We start from the raw sequence: 16831 nt of genomic DNA on the forward strand, positions 1-16831 counted from the left end.
ACCGTGAGATCATGACCTGAGCTGAAGTCGGACGCTTAACCGACCAAGCCACCCAGGCGCCCCTCACAGACCTTTTTTTAAACCTTTATCAGAGCTTAAGTTACCATTTAGGAATATGTATCCATTGGTGATGGTAATTATGGGAGAACATGAGTAGAGAAGAAAAGGCTGGTATTAGGGAAAATGGGGTTCAAAGCAAAGCAAAACAAAACTCCAAAACTAGTTTCTGAAATATTAAGGTAGAGGAGGATGAGAAGTAATTTTGGGCTTTCCCTAATGAGCTATGGATCTAATGTTTCTTATGTGCCCTCTCAATATGGACATAGTAATAGAATTTGGGGGCAGGTTGAGAATAGGACTATACAATTTGGAGACAGAGAGGTGGATGGTCATTACTAGTTAGTGGGAGCTCTGTCTAAGGTTGCCATTCTCAATCCCTGATTTTCCACTGTCACTTTGGATTTCCCACTCCTTTCCACCCAAGTAGATTATTGTAATCTTTAAACTCCACTATGGTAGATGATTGTAATCGCCATTCTGTATTCTATATAGGTTAGATTTGACTACCTTGCTGCTAGTTATGCCTCCACCTCAATGTCACCCTCTTAAAAAAACAAACAAAAACCAATTTCAGAAATTAAATGAGTGACAATATTATTATAAGGATATCCTTAAATCTAGTGTAATTGACAAAGAAAAAGGAACTTATTTACTCTTTTTTTAAAATGTTTATTTCTTGGGGCGCCTGGGTGCCTCAGTTGGTTAAGCGTCCAACTTCGGCTCAGGTCATGATCTCATGGTCCGTGAGTTCGAGCCCCGCGTCAGGCTCTGTGCTGACAGCTCAGAGCCTGGAGCCTGCTTCAGGTTCTGTGTCTGCCTCTCTCTCTGACCCTCCCCCGTTCATGCTCTGTCTCTTTCTGTCTCAAAAGTAAACGTTAAAAAAAAATTAAAAAAAAATAAAAAATAAAATGTTTATTTCTCTATTTTGAGAGAGAGAGACAGAGAGAGCAGTGGAGGGGCAGAGAGAAAGGGCAACAGAGCATCTCAAGCAAGCTCCATGCTGACAGTGCAGAGCCTGATGTGGGGATTGATCTCACGAACTGTGAGATCATGACCTGAGCCGAAATCAAGAGTCAGATGCTTAACAGACTGAGCCATCCAGGTGCTCTAGGAATTTATTTATTTTTAATCTTTCATGCTTTAAAGATGATTAGAAATAGATTACATGGGACCACATCTCAGAACAGGCATGATACATAATTCCACATGTATATAAAATGTTGAGGCTGCTTTCTAAGTATATTCTGGTTAGCATGGTGATGTATCCATAGTTAACAAAAATCCAATCCTCCAACGTCTTGAAATGTAATATGTGTCTTCCCTAAATATCTCTTGAGAATATTAATGAAGTGGTTGCATAGCACACCATTGAGTAAAATTTTCTAAAACATTTCCTTTGAACATCTCCTTTTCCCTCAAATACCATCAATAATCTCCAGCACCATAAATAGTTTAATCTGTCCTCTTTTCCTGCAAAGCCTTAGCATACACCAATTCCAATCTTAGTCCGTCCTTACTTCTTCATTCCAGCCTTTTTTTCTTCTTCACTGGGCTGTCCTATGCTGCTTCATAGGTGAAATAAGTTTGCCTCTTAGCTCTCTCCAGTGTTTCTCTCTGCTACTTTACCAGTCAGCAATGTGTCTAAGTAGCTGAGCAATAGGAATGAAAATATTTTCTGAATGTTTATATATATTTTTTCTTTATCCTTGTCATGTAAGAATTCAGTACCTAAGAATCCATTATCTAAGCATTTAAAGCATAGGTTGGCACACAGTACATACTCAGTAGATAGACATTTGTCCTATTTTGGCGAAAGACTTCAACATTTCATTTTGATAAGTAAGTAGTACAAATTCTTTTAACTTCTTTGGTCTTCAGGGTGAAGTAATTATTATTCTCTCATGTGTAAATTTGGCTAAGTGCTCATACTGCAGAGTCTGGCAGAGCTGAGTCCAAATTCTGGATTAATGTTGCTTCAGTTCTCTGATTTTGTTTTCTCAGTTGTAAAAAGGGGATAATAACTGAACCTCCCTGTAGGTTTGTTGTGGTTTCAGCTAGATAATGAATGTAATATGTAACATCTTTAACATGCCATCTGGTACATTTTAACATGCTATCTGGTAAGTGCTTGATATAACTATTATTAAAATAACTTTAATAAATGTTTATAAATATAATATTTAGCCTATGATTTTGCGTGATATTTCATTATTAACAAATACTAACATTTTCTACAGAGGCAGTTATCTTAGATGAGGAAACCTTAAAACCCCTTGTATTGATTTGTCATTATCAGAAACTTTAATGAGACAAATTCTAAAAAAAACTTGCCCTATTTTGTGAGAAGATTCCTCTTGGTCCAAATCCAATCTGTTCCCCAGTGTTGTTAATTGTCTTTCTGCAGCACCTTTTCTTACCTCCGCATTCTCACATCAACTCTTGTAGTTCAGTCCTTCACTAGCTTTGACCTTTATGCCTTCCATTAGCATCTTTTTCTCCTCTGTCCCCTCTCCAAATTCATTCTCTACGTTGTTGTCAGAATAATCTCTTCAGAGCCCAGTTCTGATCGTGTTAATCTCCTGCACAAGAACTGTCAACTCCTTGACTTGCCAAGTACAATTCTCAACACCCCTGCCAAACTGCATTTTCAACATTATCTCCCAGTGTTCTTCACTACCATTATGCCCTAACCAAATGAGACTAATTGCTGTCCTGGGCACACAGACCCCCTGCCTCATCTCATATGGTTTCTTCTACATGAAATGCCAGGACTTTATTGGTTCAAAAATTAACCCATTCTTCTGTCTTCCATCCCAAGCAAACCTAAACCATGACCAAAAGATAATAACAATTTCTTTTTTCAAAGACTGCAGAGAAATAAATTCAAAATATGCCGCAGTAACTTAGTAAAATGTGAAGCAACCTATATATTTATAATTTTCATGCTTAGATATTGGGATATATAATAGGTTTACATTGCACATATATTTTAAATGGTACCATAGTTAATGGAGAGAGTTGATGTAACCCTTAAAGTATTACATCATTTCCTCAACCACAGGACCTGGCCTGTATGTAATATCTGACAATAAGTTGTAACTATTCATTTAATTTTATAATTATAATGGCATTCAGAGATGCCTCTGCACATTATTTTTCACTCTTTGTGTCTGTTTTTCCCCCCACAGTATTCCCAGTACAAGCATAGAGCCTGTTATAATAAGTAGGCTCTCTATTTGTATTTGTTGAGTAAATGAATAAATATGCGAATAAAAGAAAAGTACTTCAAAATGATGAGTTTTATGAACAGAACCATATAAATTATCTAATAACAAAAGAAAAATAAGAAAACTTTAAATTTTTTTTCAATATATGAAGTTTATTGTCAAATTGGTTTCCATACAAAACCCAGTGCTTATCCCAAAAGGTGCTCTCCTCAATACCCATCACCCACCCTCCCCTCCCTCCCACCCCCCATCAACCCTCAGTTTGTTCTAAGTTTAAGAGTCTCTTATGCTTTGGCTCTCTCCCACTCTAACCTCTTTTTTTTTTTTCCCTTCCCCTCCCCAACGGGTTTCTGTTAAGTTTCTCAGGATCCACATAAGAGTGAAAACATATGGTATCTGTCTTTCTCTGTATGGCTTATTTCACTTAGCATCACACTCTCCAGTTCCATCCATGTTGCTACAAAGGGCCATATTTCATTCTTTCTCATTGCCACGTAGTACTCCTTTGTGTGTATAAACCACAATTTCTTTATCCATTCATCAGTTGATGGACATTTAGGTTCTTTCCATAATTTGGCTATTGTTAAGAGTGCTGCTATAAACATTGGGGTCAAAGCGCCCCTATGCATCAGTACTCCTGTATCCCTTGGGTAAATTCCTAGCAGTGCTATTGCTGGGTCATAGGGTAGGTCTATTTTTAATTTTCTGAGGAACCTCCACACTGCTTTCCAGAGCGGCTGCACCAATTTGCATTCCCACCAACAGTGCAAGAGGGTTCCCGTTTCTCCACATCCTCTCCAGCATCTATAGTCTCCTGATTTGTTCATTTTGGCCACTCTGACTGGCGTGAGGTGATATCTGAGTGTGGTTTTGATTTGTATTTCCCTGATGAGGAGCAATGTTGAGCATCTTTTCATGTGCCTGTTGGCCATCCGGATGTCTTCTTTAGAGAAGTGTCTATTCACGTTTTCTGCCCATTTCTTCACTGGATTATTTGTTTTTCGGGTGTGGAGTTTGGTGAGCTCTTTATAGATTTTGGATACTAACCCTTTGTCCGATATGTCATTTGCAAATATCTTTTCCCATTCCGTTGGTTGCCTTTTAGTTTTGTTGGTTGTTTCCTTTGCTGTGCAGAAGCTTTTTATCTTCATAAGGTCCCAGTAGTTCATTTTTGCTTTTAACTCCCTTGCCTTTGGGGATGTGTCAAGTAAGAAATTGCTATGGCTGAGGTCAGAGAGGTCTTTTCCTGCTTTCTCCTCTAGGTTTTTGATGGTTTCCTATCTCACATTCAGGTCCTTTATCTATTTTGAGTTTATTTTTGTGAATGGTGTGAGAAAGTGGTCTAGTTTCAACCTTCTGCATGTTGCTGTCCAGTTCTCCCAGCACCATTTGTTAAAGAGACTGTCTTTTTTCCATTGGATGTTCTTTTCTGCTTTGTCAAAGATTCGTTGCCCATACGTTTGTGGGACTAGTTCTGGGGTTTCTATTCTATTCCATTGGTCTCTGTGTCTGTTTTTGTGCCCATACCATGCTGTCTTGATGATTACAGCTTTGTAGTAGAGGCTAAAGTCTGGGATTGTGATGCCTCCTGCTTGGTCTTCTTCTTCAAAATTACTTTGGCTATCAGGGCCTTTTGTGGTTCCATATGAATTTTAGGATTGCTTGTTCTAGTTTCAAGAAGAATGCTGGTGCAATTTTGATTGGGATTGCATTGAATGTGTAGATAGCTTTGGGTAGTATTGACATTTTGACAATATTTATTCTTCCAATCCATGAGCAGGGAATGTCTTTCCATTTCTTTATATCTCCTTCAATTTCCTTCATAAGCTTTCTATAGTTTTCAGCATACAGATCTTTTACATCTTTGGTTAGATTTATCCCTAGGTATTTTATGCTTCTTGGTGCAATTGTGAATGGGATCAGTTTCTTTATTTGTCTTTCTTCATTATTGAAGAAATAATGTCTTGCTTCATTATTAATGTATATGAATGCAACTGATTTCTGTACATTGATTTTGCATCCTGCAACTTTGCTGAATTCATGTATCAGTTCTAGCAGACTTCTGGTGGAGTCTATCAGATTTTCCATATATAATATGTCATCTGCAAAAAGTGAAAGCTTAACTTCATCTTTGCCTATTTTGATGCCTTTGATTCCCTTTTGCTGTCTGATTGCTGATGCTAGAACTTCCAACACTATGTTAAACAACAGCAGTGAGAGTGGACATCCCTGTCGTGTTCCTGATCTCAGGGAAAAAGCTCTCAGTTTTTCCCCATTGAGGATGATGTTAGCTGTGGGCTTTTCATAAATGGCTTTTATGATCTTTAAGTATGTTCCTTCTATCCCGACTTTCTCAAGGGTTTTTATTAAGAAAGGTTGCTGAATTTTGTCAAAGGCCTTTTCTGCATCGATTGACAGGATCATATGGTTCTTATCTTTTCTTTTATTAATGTGATGTATCACGTTGATTGATTTGCGAATGTTGAACCAACCCTGCATCCCAGCAATGAATCCCACTTGATCATGGTGAATAATTCTTTTTATATGCTGTTGAATTCGATTTGCTAGTATCTTATTGAGAATTTTTGCATCCATATTCATCAGGGATATTGGCCTGTAGTTCTCTTTTTTACTGGGTCTCTGTCTGGTTTAGGAATCAAAGTAATACTGGCTTCATAGAATGAGTCTGGAAGTTTTTCTTCCCTTTCTATTTCTTGGAATAGCTTGAGAAGGATAGGTATTATCTCTGCTTTAAACGTCTGGTAGAACTCCCCTGGGAAGCCATCTGGTCCTGGACTCTTATTTGTTGGGAGATTTTTGATAACCAATTCAATTTTTCGCTGGTTATGGGTCTGTTCAAGCTTTCTATTTCCTCCTGATTGAGTTTTGGAAGCGTGTGGGTGTTTAGGAATTTGTCCATTTCTTCCAGGTTGTCCAATTTGTTGGCATATAGTTTTTCATAGTATTCCCTGATAATTGTTTGTATCTCTGAGGGATTGGTTGTAATCATTCCATTTTCATTCATGATTTTATCTATTTGGGTCATCTCCCTTTTCTTTCTGAGAAGCCTGGCTAGTGGTTTATCAATTTTGTTTATTTTTTCAGAAAACCAACTCTTGGTTTCGTTGATCTGCTCTACAGTTTTTTTAGATTCTATATTGTTTATTTCTGCTCTGATCTTTATTATTTCTCTTCTTCTGCTGGATTTAGGCTGTCTTTGCTGTTCTGCTTCTATTTCCTTTAGGTGTGCTGTTAGATTTTGTATTTGGGATTTTTCTTGTTTCTTGAGATAGGCCTGGATTGCAATGTATTTTCCTCTCAGGACTGCCTTTGCTGCATCCCAAAGCATTTGGATTGTTGTATTTTAATTTTCATTTGTTTCAATATATTTTTTAATTTCTTCTCTAATTTCCTGGTTGACCCACTCATTCTTTAGTAGGGTGTTCTTTAACCTCCATGCTTTTGGAGGTTTTCCAGACTTTTTCCTGTGGTTGATTTCAAGCTTCATAGCTTGAAAGCTTTGCTTCATAGCATTGTGGTCTGAAAGTATGCATGGTATGATTTCAATTCTTGTATACTTATGAAGGGCTGTTTTGTGACCCAGTATGTGATCTATCTTGGAGAATGTTCCATGTGCACTCAAGAAGAAAGTATATTCTGTTGCTTTGGGATGCAGAGTTCTAAATATATCTGTCAAGTCCATCTGATCCAATGTATCATTCAGGGCCCTTGTTTCTTTATTGACCGTGTGTCTAGATGATCTATCCATTTCTGTAAGTGGAGTGTTAAAGTCCCCTGCAATTACCACATTCTTATCAATAAGGTTGCTTATGTTTGCGAGTAATTGTTTTATATATTTGGGGGCTCCGGTATTCAGCGCATAGACATTTATAATTGTTAGCTCTTCCTGATGGATAGACCCTGTGATTATTATATAATGCCCTTCTTCATCTCTTGTTACAGGCTTTAATTTAAAGTCTAGTTTGTCTGATATAAGTATGGCTATTCCAGCTTTCTTTTGACTTCCAGTGGCATGATAAATAGTTCTCCATCCCCTCACTCTCAATCTGAAGGTGTCCTCAGGTCTAAAATGAGTCTCTTGTAGACAGCAAATAGATGGGTCTTGTTTTTTTATCCATTCTGATACCGTATGTCTTTTGGTTGGCGCATTTAGTCCATTTACATTCAGTGTTATTATAGAAAGATACGGGTTTAGAGTCATTGTGATGTCTGTAGGTTTCATGCTTGTAGCGATGTCTCTGGTACTTTGTCTCACAGGATCCCCCTTAGGATCTCTTGTAGGGCTGGTTTAGTGGTGACAAATTCCTTCAGTTTTTGGTTGTTTGGGAAGACCTTTATCTCTCCTTCTATTCTAAATGACAGACTTGCTGGATAAAGGATTCTCGGCTGCATATTTTTTCTGTTCATCACATTGAAGATTTCCTGCCATTCCTTTCTGGCCTGCCAAGTTTTAGTAGAGAGATCAGTCACAAGTCTTATAGGTCTCCCTTTATATGTTAGAGCACATTTATCTGTAGCTGCTTTCAGAATTTTCTCTTTATCCTTGTATTTTGCCAGTTTCACTATGACATGTCATGCAGAAGATTGATTCAAGTTACGTCTGAAGGGAGTTCTCTGTGCCTCTTGGATTTCAATGCCTTTTTCCTTCCCCAGATCCGGGAAGTTCTTAGCTATTATTTCTTCAAGTACACCTTCAGCACCTTTCCCTCTCTCTTCCTCCTCTGGAATACCAGTTATGCGTAGATTATTTCTCTTTAGTGCATCACTTAGTTCTCTAATTTTCCACTCATACTCCTGGATATTTTTATCTCTTTTTCTCAGCTTCTTCTTTTTCCATAATTTTATCTTCTAGTTCATCTATTCTTTCCTCTGCCTCTTCAATCTGAGCCGTAGTTGTCTCCATTTAATTTTGCAGTTCATTGATAGCATTTTTTAGCTCCTCCTGGCTGTTCCTTAGTCCCTCGATCTCTGTAGCAAGAGATTCTCTGCTGTACTTTATACTTTTTTCAAGCCCAACGATTAATTTTATGACTATTATTCTAAATTCACTTTCTGTTATATTGTTTAAATCATTTTTGATCAGTTTGTTAGCTGTTGTTATTTCCTGGACGTTTTTTTGAGGAGAATTCTTCCGTTTCGTCATTTTGGATAGTGCCTGGAGTAGTGCGGACCTGCAGGGCACTTTCCCTGTGCTGTGTTATATAACTGGAGTTGGTGGGCGGGGCCACCGTCAGACCTGATGTCTGCCCCCAGCCCACCGCTGGGGTCACAGTCAGACTGGTGTGTGCCTTCTCTTCCCTTCTCCTAGGGGCAGGATTCACTGTGGGGTGGCGTGGCCCATCTGGGCTACTTGCACACTGCCAGGCTTGTGGTGCTGGGGATCTGGCGTATTAGCTGGGGTGGATCGGCAAGGTGCACGGGGGCGGGAGGGGCAGGCTCAGCTCGCTTTTCCTTTGGAGATCCACTTCGGGAGGGGCCCTGCAGCACCGGGAGGGAGTCAGACCCGCCAGAGGGATGGATCTGCAGAAGCATGGCGTTGGGTGTTTGTGCACTGCAAGCAAGTTCCTTGGCAGGAACTGGTTCCCTTTGGGATTTTGGCTGGGGGATGGGCGAGGGAGATGGCGTTGGCAAGCGCCTTTGTTCCCCACCAAGCTGAGCTCTGTAGTCCAGTGCTCAACAGCTCTCCCTCCCGTTGTCCTCCAGCCTTCCTGTTCTCTGAGCAAAGCTGTTAGTTTATAACCTTCCAGGTGTCAAGTCCTGCTTGCTGTCCGAACACACTCCGTCCGGCCCCTCCGCTTTTGCCAGAAAGACTCCGGGGCTCTGCCTGGCCCGCAGTCCGCCCCTCCACCCCGGCTCCCTCCCACCAGTCCGTGGAGCGCGCACTGCCTCGCCGCCCTGCCTACCCTCTTCCGTGGGCCTCTTGTCTGTGCTTGGCTCCTGAGACTCCATTCTGCTAGTCTTCTGGCGGTTTTCTGGGTTATTTAGGCAGGTGTAGGTGGAATCTAAGTGATCAGCAGGACACGGGATGAGCCCAGAGTCCTCCTACACCACCATCTTCCCAGGATTCCCTCCGAAAACTTTAAAATTTAAGGTTCTGAGGAAGGAAATATTAATTTGGTACACACAGTTACTAATATAACACTTTATCTTTGTCAAAGGCCTTACAAATACTTAATAATACACTAATGACCCTTTTTAACCCATGCAAATTAATATTGCCTATAAGCATAGTGTAAGAGTAAATTATACAGCAGCTAAAGAATATTGGGCAATGAGTCTAAAAAAAAAAGGTATTTGACCTGACACCATATGAAAATATGTTAACAGGATTCCATGTAAGGAATAGCTGACTGTCTAATTTTTATCCTCTTTCAAACCTAAATACATCTCCTCCGTATTAAATGCCTATTGATTCAAAAGGTGATATGGAATTACAAAATGCATCTGATGAGTTGGAATGAATTAGACTCCAGCTATATATCACTCGTTTTCTATGGGAGAGAAATTCATAAATCATAGAAGTGCCTTGAAATGCAGGTTTTATGAAAAGATTGTAACATTTTTTTCCTCTAAAATAAGCTTAGGAAACTCTAATGAAATTTAAATTTTACCACCCCAAGGACGACATTAACCTTTGTTAGCCTCCCTTTTTGGAAGGGGATACATATTTATTATTAAGTATGTTTTAAGAGTTTAGCATCCAAACCTTAATGAAGCTTTGCAGTGTTTAAGTTCTTAAGTTAGTGATATTAACTTGATTGTTAGAAGAGAGAAATAGAAAATGGGGATTCATGGTAAAATGAAATGGAGAAAATAATATTTGAAATATCAGATCAGTCTGAAGAGTAGATACTGAAGGACTCCTAAAGACAGCTGTTAATATGACTAGGATTCAAATCATAGCATTTATTAGCTGTGTGATTCTGGACAAGATGCTTAACAATTTTTCACCTCAATTTCCCTACCTATAATTTAGGAATGATAATAATGGGACCCTGCAGGGGTATATTGAGAATCCTACAAGATAAAATCAGTGTCTGGTACTTTTTATTAATGGCTGAGACAGAGAGATATTTGTTACTGGACCAGTTTTGATGTCACAGCAGTATTATCTTGATATGTTTAATTATTTTTGGAAATACACTATGATTCTCAATTTTAAAAACACTTCAATAGCTTTAATATTTAGTCTTTTTTGTTCATTTTTGAAATTTATGTTTACTAGACAAGTATTTTCTCAGGTACCACAGTGCACCAGACCTTATAGTCAAACTTCAATTAAGATCTAGCTCTACAATATTTAAGGAGCTGGCAGACTAATGGTGGACCTAGAATATGGAAATTCACAATCACTGTACAATAGGAACACAATGTGGTGGAAACAAAGACATTCAGCTACTGACCTCTTTTTCCACTAATTATTCAACAAATATGTGTACCAAATGACTACTATGTGTTAGGGACCTTTTTAGGCACTGGGGATAGACCAATGAATGAAATAAGTTCCTAGCATCACTGAACTAATATTCCAATGGAGTGAGAGACAGTAAATACATAAGCAAATAAATAATATAAACTGAGGTTTAGGTAAGTGATATGAAAAAGAAGAAAGCAGCATAAAAGACAGAGAATGACTAGAGTTGCTGTTTCCAAATAGGTGGTCAGCTGCTTTGTAAGGAGGTGATATTTAAATAGGGTCCTGGGAAAGTGGAATGAAGAAGCACACCTTACAGAAGTCAGAGGGGAAGAGACAGTTGATGGTAGGTAAAAATGCCCCCAGGCTTTTGTTGAAAAAAAAAAAAAAATGACAATCCCTCTTGGTAGAGGGATTTGAAATAAAAATGGTTTGAAACAATATGGAATATGTAGATCAAAGGATTTGTAGGAGGATTTGGAGTAAGGAAGCTGAATAACCCAATTTTCATTTCAGCTATGTGGCAGACAAGCTCTATGGGGAATCAAGTGGAAGCCAAAGGTAGGTACTTTCTGGTTGTCCTTTCCCTGGACTTTGAACTTGCTGTTGAAGAACAGAGACTTCTCTGCCATAAGACTTTGGGAGGTGGTGGTTGGTTCACTCTGAAGTCTATCTCCTTGACCAATCCCTGGCTCTGGAGGTTTTCCACCCCATCTCCTTGGGCATTTTGCACCTCAAGTGCAATTCATCTATGTTTTCTCTTCACTTTCGTTTAATAATAGGCACTTCCACAGGCTTTACTATAAATCAGAACCTCCTTTATCTTTGCCTCACCTTCAAGACTATTTTCATTATTCTCTGACTCTTCTGGCACTGTTGTCATTTTGCTGTGTCAAATGATGAGACATGTGACATCAAAGGTATAACCTACATCTAAGCTGTTAGACACAGACCTTACTGTCCTTTGATGTAGAAGTTTAATTTGCTGAAAATATTGAACAGCAAAACACATCACTTTATTGTCAATACTGTTGACTAAATTTATATATGCTGCAGTATTTTTCTTCCCTCAGTCTGTTATGCTTATTTTTATTCAACAAATATTATTGAGCACACAAAGCACTGTGCTAGCTATAGGACCTGCATGTTGTGTGGTTATTGCGATGGTCAATGGATAGTCATTTTAAGGAAAAGACTTGGAATAATTTCCTCAGGTTTTGGTTAATTAACATTTTCTAGAGTTATGTAAGTATAATGTGTTATATATGTGTCTGTGTGTCTGTGTATTATCTATGTATGTTTGTGTATACACGTGTGTATATCATGTAATGAAATAGTTACTGGGATGCGTTGGTGGCTCAGTTGATTCAGTGTCCAACTCTTGATTTCACCTCAGGTCATGATTTCAGGGTTCATGAGATCGAGTCCTGCATCGGGCTGTGCACTGACAGCATGGAGCCTGCTTAGGGTTCTATCTCTCCCTTTCTGTCTGCCTCTGCCCCCCCCTCAAAATAAATAAATAAACTTAAATAAATAAAGAAAATAGCTACCATTTTCTTGGCTATATTTTTGTGCCAGGCATTTTCCTACATATGATTTAAGCCCCTCAATAACCATGCAATATGTATGTATTATTCACATTTTAATGACAGAGAAACTGTGGGGTTAACTTGCCCAAACCAGGAGTTAATAAAATTGAAGAACCAGGATTCAAGTCCAGGTCAATGTGACTGTAAAGCCCACACTGACTTTCCCAAACAGAACTAGTATTAGCAAAATACAGAATGCATTTGGGACAAATAAATTTACTTCTAAGAAAAGCAAAGCTGAGCTTATAAATCGTTGCCATCAAAATCACGTTTCTGTTAAGTCATTTAGTATTTCCCCAGAGATTCTCAGTAAAGAGAGGGTATTTCATTTTAAATGAGCATGTACAGAGATTTATATCATTGACTTCATTTTTTTGGTATTGAGCAATACTAATCAGCATTTTCTTCTCTCTGTTAGTCTGTTGCTTCCCTATAAATAAAAGATCGCAAAAAGCTGTTATACCACATTGAAGGAAATACTCAATTCTCAGGCTTTTATAAGCTTTTGTAAAACTGTAGTAATCTTGGTGAAAAACGTCCTGGCTGGTAATATAGTGAACAGATGAGCTCACCCCTGGTATGCAAAGCTGCCGAATTAGCTGGTTAAACAGGCTGCTGAGATAATTACATTGTCTGTTTTGTGACACATTACACCGGTGCATTTGGGATTAACCTGTTCTCTTGTGTCTACTTCTGATCAGTTTTTTAGACAGCCTTTTATCTGATGAAGGAGCACAGACATCAAAAGAGAAAGGGGCGTGGGTGAAAAGAAAGGGCTCATGTAAAGCTGAAGAGTTAAATTTTCTATGTAAATTACTGAACATATAGCCTTTATTTCCATAACTTTAGTTGCTCTCTAGAGACCTCTGCTGGAAAAGTTGGGAAAAAGTTTCCTTTCCAATTCATTGTGTTTTACTGTGGCTATTATATCATAAACTCAGTAACTAATTAAAGAATGAAATATCAGTGTCATGTCATACATATAACATTAATTATAAAAAGGTACTCAAGACAGAAAAAAATTTGCATTCTAAAAGTTTAGAAGGGCCTCCTAATGCTAGAAATATACTGTGATAGTCTATCAGTACTCATTTACACATTTATTAAGAGCCTACTATGGGCTTAACAATTATTACTTTCAGTTAGTTTTTTTTTATTATTTCTAATTTTTTTAATGTTGTTGAAGCCCAAGCAGAATTATTTATTTTGAAATTAAATGTGACACATTATAAAAGCAACAAAAACAACAACAACAACAACGACAACAACAAAACTGTCCCTGAAGATATCTATGGGCCTTTAGTTCCATATCATTATCCTGAAGAGGAAAAATTATTTAGACTTTCTTATTATGTGAGAATGTAGTCACATAAGATTTCATCATCAGTGATAATTTAGATAGAGAACAATTAAGAGAACAAATAGAAAAACCTACCCATTAACAGCCTCTGGCAACTCAAATTGAATTTAACCAACTATTGAGCCTCTGGCTACAGGGAGATGCAATTTAAAGCAGGTATAATAGATTTTAACAGCTAAAATTTGTTTGTTGTGACTGTACCAACTAAGATATTAGTTAAATGGCGCAAGAAATTTTCTTCATGTTAATGAACATCAAATTTAACTCCTGCTGTCCATTTTTTTTTTCTTTCTAAAATAGCTGTGCTTGATTTGATAGGCCAGCATTCAAATGAGGTTCTTGCAAACAAGTATACAGGCTTTTGAGTAAAGTTTGACTCGGTTGCATCTACATCCTTTAAATACTTCCAATTTGTTTAAGGGAACTTTTAAAATATTGGTATATTTCCTCATGAAAAATGCATCCCCAATGTTATGTCACATGCAAAGAGCTCATTTAAAAGTAATGTGTTTTCTGGGGCACTTCAGTGGCTCAGTTGGTTGAGTGTCCAACCCTTCATTTCAACTCAGTTCATGATCTCAGGGTCCTGGGATTGAGCCCCGTTGTCAGGCTCTGTGTTTTGAGAGTGGAGCCTGCTTAAGATTCTCTCCCTTTCTCCCTCTGCCCCAGGGCTCCCCTGCTTGTATCTCTCTCTCTCTCAGGCAAACAAACAAACAAAGAAACAATAAATAAATAAATAAATGAAAGTAATGTATTTTTTTGAAGATATTTTAATCGTTCTCAGTAAAAGAAATAAAATCTATGTTCACCATTTTTAAACTGAGTTATTTTTACTTGTTTTAGGTCTGTCTAGCTTTATTTTCATTGCTTACATGCAGGCAAAGGTGAGAAAATAAGATAGTTTTATGTTTTCATTGTTTTAGCTAATATACAAGATTCTTAAAATGTGTATGTGTTTATGATCTGAGTCCTAATGTTTGTTATTACTCATAATTTTTAAAAAAATTCTGTGAGAAAACGGAACCAATGCCTGACAAAATTTTACATGATTAAGTTATTTTCCAATCCATACAGAGAAAGGTGATTTTTCTTTATAGATTTTCAACAATATTTGACTGCACAGCCATGAATAATAGCTATAGTCTAATTAGTACTCTGACATTGGGCCTTCTAAGTATCAGATACCAAGACTAAAGAAAATTAATGCTTTTCTTTTTTCTAAACGTCTTTGCTTTGATTTAATCAGTTTCTGTGCTAATGCATAATTATTAGTATACTTATAGCATAGATACCTATTTTCTGTTAATCTAGTGAGCATGAACCCAAAAGATAGTTTTATGAAGCACTTACCATGGCCCAGAAATATGCTAAAGAATTTGTATATAATCTCATTTAGTCCTTCTAATGATCCAGTGAGATGGTGATTATTAAAGCTATTTTACCAATGTGGATATGTGGCTTGGAGAAATTAAATAACTTGCTGAAATTTGGATAATTTAATAATGACAGATCCTGGATTCAAACTCTGAATCTTTTTAGTCTGAAGTTTAATTTGAACACTATGTTATAGTACTTCTGAAAAAATGCACAGAATCAATTTTTTTTTAATCTTTATTCTTGAGAGAGAGAGAGTGTGTGAGCAGGGGGAGGAGCATAGAGAGAGGGAGACACAGAATCTGAAGCAAGCTCCAGGCTGTGAGCTGGCAGCACAGAGCCCTACATGGGGCTTGAACTCACGAACTGCGAGATCATGACCTGAGCTGAAGTCGGATGCTCAACCAACTAAGCCACCCAGGCGCCCCAAGAATGCACAGAATTAAATTTAATACCTGTTGACTGATTGCATCTTTTGGAAGTTGGATAAATTTTGTATGTATTTCCCCAAAAGAGAAAGGAAGAGTGTTCAGAGTAGTATGATCAGTATTGGAACTCTCGTTTCCAATACCTAAAGCCCATGACATTTCTATTTTAGTGGTGGGGATGCTGCTGATAGTGCAAATGCCTCCAGAATTAGGTACAATTTCAATAACACAAAAAGCCTGCAGAGCAGTCTTTGGGAAGGTATTTGTGGTAAGTGACTTTGAAATAGAGGACTTGAGTTTGAATCCTAGAGTGGCACTTAAGTGGGTATGTACCCAAGGAAGAGTATTCCAAGATCTTTGGCATTCTATTTTCTCATCTGAAAAATGGTGATATTAATACAAATCTTGGGGAGTAGTTGCAAAGGTTACATATGACAAATAAGGTTACTGGAATAGTAAAGGTGCAAACAAAGTAGGTTCTCATCTCACATTTCTTTCATAGTAAACTTGGGGAAACTCAATATATGTGTGATGCAATTAGATATGAAACAGTGAATGAACACTACAAAACTCTGCTTGATAAAGTGCAATGCTGACTTGTAAGAAAAATTCTGTCAATATGCAATGGAGTTTCAGGGAGAAAATGGGGCTTGAGATGAACTTTGAAAGACGGGAGGAGAATTTGTATAATTTGAGAGAAAGGAGTCATTTTTTTCAAGGAAGACAGCACTAGCTGAATTGCGTGGGTGTGATAAAAGTCCAATCCAGTTACAAAAATACCATTCCAATGAAAAGCTTTAATGAGATTTCTGCATCCCAGCAGATGACCCACTTATTTAAATACCACACAATATTCAGTACTGCAGAATTCCTTGATGACATGACAATTTACTCAATCTCTTGCAATTGGGTGTAATTTAATCAGCATAGAAATTGAGGACACTTTACTTCTAGTCAGCATATTGCCTCTTGAGTTAGCATTCTCTGCTCAACTCAAGAGTGGCTACTGGTCTTATGGCCTTCTTTTCAGGAAGGGGTTTCTATGTTTTCACAACCCATGCTCTAAGAGCAGTTCCTTACACAGATCATAGAGTGGCTCACCCTGTTTGCTCTGTCAGCCCTAACTTTGATCTCTGCAGAGGTGGCATTACTTTCATTCTAACTTATTGTTGGTCAGTGTGATTAATTAAATTTGTTTACAGAGTCCTTTGTGAGTTATGGATAGTAGCAATGGGAAGTGTGGAGCCTCTCTCATTTATGTTTCAATCTGGGCACTTTCATAAACTCTTGGTAAGAGCATACATAGCAATGGCCTTTTTGGAGGGAAATGTCAATAACTTTAAATTCATATACTCTGA

The 16831-nt window shown here is 37.8% G+C and overlaps 1 long non-coding RNA gene across 1 annotated transcript in view; it reads left to right on the top strand.

Moving 5' to 3' along the window:
- Positions 1–16831, top strand: part of LOC132673474 (uncharacterized) — a 151633-nt gene that overhangs the window by 39940 nt on the left and 94862 nt on the right. The window contains exon 3 of the long non-coding RNA XR_013557035.2: positions 11239–11283. This is a non-coding gene — a long non-coding RNA (uncharacterized LOC132673474). The remainder of the gene's footprint in view (positions 1–11238; positions 11284–16831) is intronic.

The sequence above is a fragment of the Panthera onca genome, chromosome C1 (assembly GCF_046562875.1).
Source record: "Panthera onca isolate mPanOnc1 chromosome C1, mPanOnc1 haplotype 2, whole genome shotgun sequence".
Taxonomy (NCBI): Eukaryota; Metazoa; Chordata; class Mammalia; order Carnivora; family Felidae; genus Panthera; species Panthera onca.